Source organism: Salvelinus sp. IW2-2015, linkage group LG6.1, assembly GCF_002910315.2.
Source record: "Salvelinus sp. IW2-2015 linkage group LG6.1, ASM291031v2, whole genome shotgun sequence".
In the NCBI taxonomy this organism is placed as follows: domain Eukaryota; kingdom Metazoa; phylum Chordata; class Actinopteri; order Salmoniformes; family Salmonidae; genus Salvelinus; species Salvelinus sp. IW2-2015.
The window spans coordinates 10,965,488-10,972,987 of record NC_036845.1 but is presented as its reverse complement, the minus strand read 5'-3'; the positions used below and the strand labels follow the sequence as shown (position 1 = coordinate 10,972,987).

The window sequence follows — 7,500 nt, the reverse complement described above, 5'->3', positions numbered from 1 at the left end:
AGTCTAGCTGACTGTAGTAGTCTAGCGTACTGTAGTAGTTCTAGCTGTACTGTGTAGTCTAGCTACTGTAGTAGTCTAGCGACTTGTGTAGTCTAGCTGACTGGAGTAGTCTAGCGTACTGTAGTAGTCTAGCTGACTGTAGGCTATTTGGAATATGAAACAACTGAACTAGGTATATACGAGCTAGTTCCAGATCTCCATCCCTGACCTCATCCATCAAGTTTGGTCTGACTACTAGACTATCATTCATTCAACATGCCTTGTTGCCGTTGGTGAAGTGACTATAATCACTGTTGACATACAGCGATATCAAGAAGACAGATGAAGAATTGATTCATTAACATAGACCTACTAATCTTTAACAGTCTAACATAACTTCCCGTGAAGGAAAGTTTTAGCGCAATTAGGGCGTTTAAAAATGTCAGTTGATGCTCGCCGTTGGTCGTTGGTCCGTGGCCTGTTAATGTTCGCATCGGGGACGACAGTTGTTGACAACTGTTAGTATTGTAGCGAACTCTAACCCTTTTCCTAACCTGAACCTCATTCTCCTAACAGGCCATGCTAATTTAGTTAACCTGCCAAGCTAGTTATGCTAACCTGTTATGAAACAAATCATCTGTGTCGAAACCATCAGTCTCATAAAACCGGACTGACCAATGGCAGGGTATCAATTGACTGACCAATCACAGGCACCAATGAGCGTTTCCTGATATTCAGGAGCACCCACATCAAGAAACACCCCAAGTTGCATTCTGCAATTACACCATATTGTGTGTGAATATTGGTGTACTCGCCCAAGCCTCCCCAGCTTCTCCTTACCCATATCCAGATAGCAGATGTTCTGAAAGAGCTGGAAAACCTGGACCCATACAAATCAGCTGGGCTTGACAATCTGGAACCCCTATTTCTGAAACTGTCCGCCGCCATTGTCGCACCCCCTATTACCAGCCTGTTCAACCTCTCCTTCGTATCATCTGAGATCCCCAAGGATTGGAAAGCTGCCGCGGTCATCCCCTCTTCAAAGGGGAGACACCCTGGACCCAAACTGTTACAGACCTATATCCATCCTCCCTGCCTCTAAGGTCTTCGAAAGCCAAGTCAACAAACAGATCACTGACCATCTCGAATCCCACCGTACCTTCTCCGCTGTGCAATCCGGTTTCCGAGCCGGTCACGGGTGCACCTCACCACGCTCAAGGTACTAAACGATATCATAACCGCCATCGATAAAAGACATTACTGTGCAGCCGTCTTCATCGACCTGGCCAAGGCTTTCGACTCTGTCAATCACCATATTCTTATCGGCAGACTCAGTAGCCTCGGTTTTTCTAATGACTGCCTTGCCTGGTTCACACAACTACTTTGCAGACAGAGTTCATGTGTGTCAAATCGGAGGGCATGTTGTCCGGTCCTCTGGCAGTCTCTATGGGGTACCACAGGGTTCAATTCTCGGGCCGACTCTTTTCTCTGTATACATCAATGAGTTGCCTTGCTGCGGGCGATTCCCTGATCCACCTCTACGCAGACGACACCATTCTATATACTTCCCGCCCTTCCTTGGACACTGTGCTATCTAACCTCCAAACGAGCTTCAATGCCATACAACACTCCTTCCGTGGCCTCCAACTGCTCTTAAACGCTAGTAAACAATTGCATGCTTTCACAACGTTCGCTGCCTGCACCCGCACGCCGACTAGCATCACCACCCCTGGACGGTTCCGACCTAATAATGTTGACATCTATAATACCTAGGTGTCTGGCTAGACTGCAAACTCTCCTTCCAGACTCATATCAAACATCTCCAATCCAAAATCAAATCAAGAATCGGCTTTCTATTCCGCAACAAAGCCTCCTTCACTCACGCCGCCAAACTTACCCTAGTAAAACTGACTATCCTACCGATCCTCGACTTCGGCGATGTCATCTACAAAATAGCTTCCAATACTCTACTCAGCAAACTGGATGCAGGTTATCACAAGTGCCATTCGTTTTGTTACTAAAGCCACTTATACGACCCACCACTGCGACCTGTATGCCCTAGTCGGCTGGCCCTCGCTACATGTTCGTCGTCAGACCCACTGGCTCCAGGTCATCACAAGGCTATGCTAGGTAAAGTGCCGCCTTATCTCAGTTCACTGTCACGATGGCTACACCCACCCGCAGCACGCGCTCCAGCAGGTGTATCTCACTGATCATCCCTAAAGCCAAAACCTCATTTGACGCCTTTCCTCCAGTCTCTGCTGCCTGCGACTGGAACGAATTGCAAAAATCTCTGAAGTTGGAGACTTTTATCTCCCTCAACAACTTTAAAAATCTGCTATCCGAGCAGCTAACCGATCGCTGCAGCTGTACATAGTCCATCTGTAAACTACCACCCAATTTACCTACCTCACCCCCCATACTGCTTTTATTTATTTACTTTTCTGCTCTTTTGCACACCAGTATCTCTCTTGCACATGATCATCTGATGATTTATCACTTTATCACTGATGATTTAACACTCAGTGTTAATCTGCTAAATTGTAATTATCGATTTATTGCCTACCTCATGCCTTTTGCACACATTGTATATAGATTCTCTTTTTTTCTACCATGTTATTGACTTGTTTATTGTTTACTCCATGTGTAACTCTGTGTTGTCTGTTCACACTGCTATGCTTTATCTTGGCCAGGTCGCAGTTGCAAATGAGAACTTTTCTCAACTAGCCTACCTGGTTAAATAAAGGTGAAATTAAAAATAAAAATACTTTTTTTTTTAGGAGTGTTTTTCGTACCAGCGTACTTTGACCTCAAATTGTGTGCATGGTACGCAAAATGCGTGCAGGTTGGCGGGTCGTTTGTTTCCCTCTTCTCCATCTCTCTTCTTTGTATTCTTCTCTGTCCCTGGCTCTTCCTGCTGACACGGGGCCCAGGAGGGTAGTGTGTTCTGTAGCACCAACTCCAACACCGTTCAACTATACATGGAGGCAGTCAAAACGTCAGACAAGAATCCTTAACATGACACACACAGTGCCAGAGAGGAGAGACGGTGGCTGAGTGGAGAAAAAAAGGAAGAAACAGATTACGAGGGGAGAGAGCATCAAAAGGAAGAAAAATAAAGGAGTGGAGAGAGGCAAGAAGCCAAAAGGGCCAGCACTTTCTCTGCGCTCCGTCAGACGCTCTGACAGCGTGACGAGCCCTCTCCCTCCATCACTCTACTTTTCAAAAACGGGGGCAGGCTTGCTTTTAACCCCTCAACCCCGCGAGCAAATAGTGACCAGACAGTCTAAGTGTTACCACACCATTAGCGCCCAGCGTAGAACAACAATAACAACAAAGGAGGAGGACACAAATCCCCCTCGTATCTCACTCAGCCACCGTCTCTCCTCTCTGGCACTGTGTGTGTCATGTTAAGGATTCTTGTCTGACGTTTTGACTGCCTCCATGTATAGTTGAACGGTGTTGGAGTTGGTGCTACAGAACACACTACCCTCCTGGGCCCCGTGTCAGCAGGAAGAGCCAGGGACAGAGAAGAATACAAAGAGAGAGATGGAGAAGAGGGAAACAAACGACCCGCCAACCTGCACGCATTTTGCGTACCATGCACACAATTTGAGGTCAAAGTACGCTGGTACGAAAAACACTCCTAAAATACCAATATGGTGTAATTGCAGAATGCAATTTGGGGTGTTTCTTGATGTGGGTGCTCCTGAATATCAGGAAACGCTCATTGGTGCCTGTGATTGGTCAGTCAATTGATACCTGCCATTGGTCAGTTCCGGTTTTATGAGACTGATGGTTTTTCGACACAGATGATTTGTTTCATAACAGGTTAGCATAACTAGCTTGGCAGGTTAGCTAAATTAGCATGGCCTGTTAGGAGAATGAGGTTCAGGTTAGGAAAAGGGTTAGAGTTCGCTACAATACTACAGTTGTCAACAACTGTCGTCCCCGATGCGAAACATTAACGGCCACGGACCAACGACCAACGGCGAGCATCAACTTGACATCAAGAAACAGCGATGTAAATTATTTTATTTTTTTAAACGCCCCTAATTGCGCTAAAACTTTCCTTCACGGGAAGTTATGTTAGACTGTTAAAGATTAGTAGGTCTATGTTAATGAATCAATTCTTCATCTGTCTTCTTGATATCGCTGTATGTCAACAGTGATTATAGTCACTTCACCAACGGCAACAAGGCATGTTGAATGAATGATAGTCTAGTAGTCAGACCAAACTTGATGGATGAGGTCAGGGATGGAGATCTGGAACTAGCTCGTATATACCTAATTCAGTTGTTTCATATTCCAAATAGCCTACAGTCAGCTAGACTACTACAGTCAGCTAGACTACTACAGTCAGCTAGACTACTACAGTCAGCTAGACTACTACAGTCAGCTAGACTACTACAGTACGCTAGACTACTACAGTACGCTAGACTACTACAGTACGCTAGACTACTACAGTACGCTAGACTACTACAGTCAGCTAGACTACTACAGTCAATGTAGCCAACACAAGAAGTCTTGTGTCGAATAATTTTACCAAGACAAATATGATTAGTCATGTTCTGAAATGTTCAGGGGGTAACCTCGGATTTGTCACTAATGTCATGTCTCAAAATCCTATCCATCTCTATCTCTATATTTTTTATGTCTCGGGATTCGAGAAGAAAGACGTGAACGGGGAAAGTGAGCCTGTCAGGTAGCCAGTAGCCTTAATTCTTGCACAGAATACAGACTAGATAATGCAATAACATTTTCCTGAATTTCACCACTTTCTTTCCATTGATTTATCACCTAATTCTGTCCATCCTACAAGGGTAAAAACTACAATAACTTTGAATGGATTGTGATAGGGAGGTGAGGTTTGGACCTCGCTTTTCTTATTATAAACACAATTTGCTTTATTTTACCCATTGGTCAAAAGATGCGTTATTGATTGGACACCCTCTAAATTAAAATGAGGTGGTTCATTGACACTTGCGCTTTTTCTAGGTTACATTTATTACTATTCTAATTAATTGGTGTCTTTATTTAGACAGTCCAGTGAAAATGTAAACTGGCTTCTTCATTTTGTTTGGGGAGAAAATAACATCTGAATAATTCAATTATGGATGCAATGTAGTATTTCATGCGTAGCTGTAGGTAGTGCGTCTAGCGTACTGTAGTAGTCTAGCTGACTGTGGTAGTCTAGCTGACTGTGGTAGTCTAGCTGACTAGTGGTAGGTCCTAGCTGAGTCTGTGTAGTCTAGCTGGTAGTCTGACTCTAGTAGTTAGCTTGCTGATTAGTAGTCTAGCTGACTCTAGTAGTCTAGCTGACTTAGTAGTCTAGCTGACTCTAGCAGTTAGCTGAGCTGCTAGCAGTCTAGCTGACTCTAGCAGTCTAGCTGCCTCAGTCTAGCTGCTGTAGCATGTAGCTGACTGAGTAGTCTAGCTGACTGGAGTAGTCTAGCTGACTGTATGTGTAGTAGATACTTAGAGTCTAGCTGACTAGTAGTATCTCTAATCTGTGCTGATGGAGATAGTCCTAGCTGACTGGAGTACTGCTAGCTGACTGGAGTACTAGTCTATGCTGACTGGAGTATGTCTAGGCTGACTGGAGTCTCTAGCTGACTGGAGTAGTCTAGCTGGACTGGAGTAGTTCTAGCTGACTGGAGTAGTTTCTAGCTGACTGGGTATGTCTAGCTGACTGAGTACTCTAGCTGACTGGAGTAGTCATGCTGACTGGAGTACTCTAGCTGACTGGAGTACTGCTAGCTGACTGGAGTAGTCTAGCTGAATGGAGTACTCTAGCTGACTGGAGTATGCAGTGACTGAGTAGTCTAGCTGACTGGAGTATCTAGCTGACTGGAGTATCTGTGATGTTATTCTAGGCTGACTGGAGTAGTCTAGCTGACTGGAGTATCTGCTAGTGACTGAGTATTTAGCTGACTGGAGTATAGCTGACTAGTAGCTGCTACTGGAGTAGTCTACTGAGCTGAGTACTGTCTAGTACTAGGGGAGAGCTGCAGCTGGAGTAGTCTAGTAGTCTGACTGGATAGTCTAGCTGACTGGAGTAGTCTAGCTGACTGTAGTGTATATCTACGTGTCTAGTTGACTGTAGCAGTCTAGCTGACTGTAGCAGTCTAGCTGACTGTAGCAGTTAGCTAGTAGCATTATGACTGTAGCAGTCTAGCTGACTAGCGTCTAGCTGACTGTACGCAGTCTAGCTGACTGTAGGCAGTCTAGTCTGTAGTACTGACTGTGGTAGTCTAGCTGACTGTGGTAGTCTAGCTGCTGTGGTAGTCTAGCTGACTGTGTTTAGTCTAGCTTAACTGTGGTAGTCTAGCTGACTCGTAGAGTGAGTCTAGACTGTTAGTCTAGCCTAGTGTGGTAGTCTCAGGTAGTGTGGTGTCTAGCTGACTAGCTGACTCTGTAGTCTAGCTGACTCTAGTAGTCTAGCTGCCTGTAAGAGTCTAGCTGATGGAGTAGTCTAGGTGACTGTATGTAGTAGTCTAGCAGACTGTAGCAGTCTAGCTGCTGTAGCGTAGCTGACTGGAAGTAGTCTAGCTGACTGTAGATAGTAGTAGTCTAGCAGTCTAGCTGACTGTAGTAGTCTAGCTGACTGTATGTAGTCTAGTGGAGCTGTAACAGTCTAGCTGACTGTTGTAGTAGTCGACAGTCTGCTGACTGTAGTAGTCTAGCTGACTGTAGTGTAGTAGTCTAGCAGACTAGCTGACTGTAGTAGCTAGCTGACGTGTAGTAGTTTAGCTGACTGTAGTGTAGTAGTCTAGCTGACTGTAGTGTAAGTAGTCTAGCTGACTGTAGTGTAGTAGTCTAGCTGACTGTAGTGTAGCAGTCTAGCTGACGTGAGTAGTCTAGCTGACTGGAGATAGTCTAGCTGCTGGAGCAGTCTAGCTGACTTGTAGCAGTCTAGCGATGTGGCAGTCTAGCTGACTGTAGTGTACGTTTGTCTAGCTGCTGGTAGTGTAGTAGTCTAGCTGACTGTAGTGTAGTAGTCTAGCTGACTGTAGTGGAGTAGTCTAGCTGACTGTAGCAGTCTAGCTGACTGTAGCACGCTGACTGTAGCAGTCTAGCTGACTGTAGTGTAGTAGTCTACTGACTGTAGTGTAGTTTTCTATGCGCATGACTGTAGCAGTCTAGCTGACTGTAGCAGTCTGCTGACTGTGTAGTAGTGACTTGCTGACTGTAGTAGTCTAGCTGACTGTAGTAGTCTAGCCTGACTGTAGTAGTCTAGCTGACTGTAGTAGTCTAGCTGAGCTGTATAGTTAGCTGACTGTAGTAGTCTAGCTGACTGTAGTAGTCTAGCGTACTGTAGTAGTCGTAGCGCTTGTAGTCTAGGTACTGTAGTAGTCTAGCGTATACTGTAGTAGTCTAGCTGACTGTAGTAGTCTACTTGCGTACTTGTAGTAGTCTAGCTGACTGTGTGTAGTCTAGCGTACTGTAGTAGTCTAGCTGACTGTAGTAGTCTTGCGTACTTAGTAGCGTAGTGCTAGCTGACTGTAGTAGTCTAGATGA

At 45.1% G+C, this 7,500-nt stretch overlaps 1 protein-coding gene across 1 annotated transcript in view; it reads left to right on the top strand.

The window, feature by feature from the left end:
* The window catches only part of LOC139022591 (protein PTHB1-like), a 135,350-nt gene that overhangs the window by 41,027 nt on the left and 86,823 nt on the right, over positions 1-7,500 (top strand). The gene's annotated exons all lie outside the window — the stretch shown is intronic.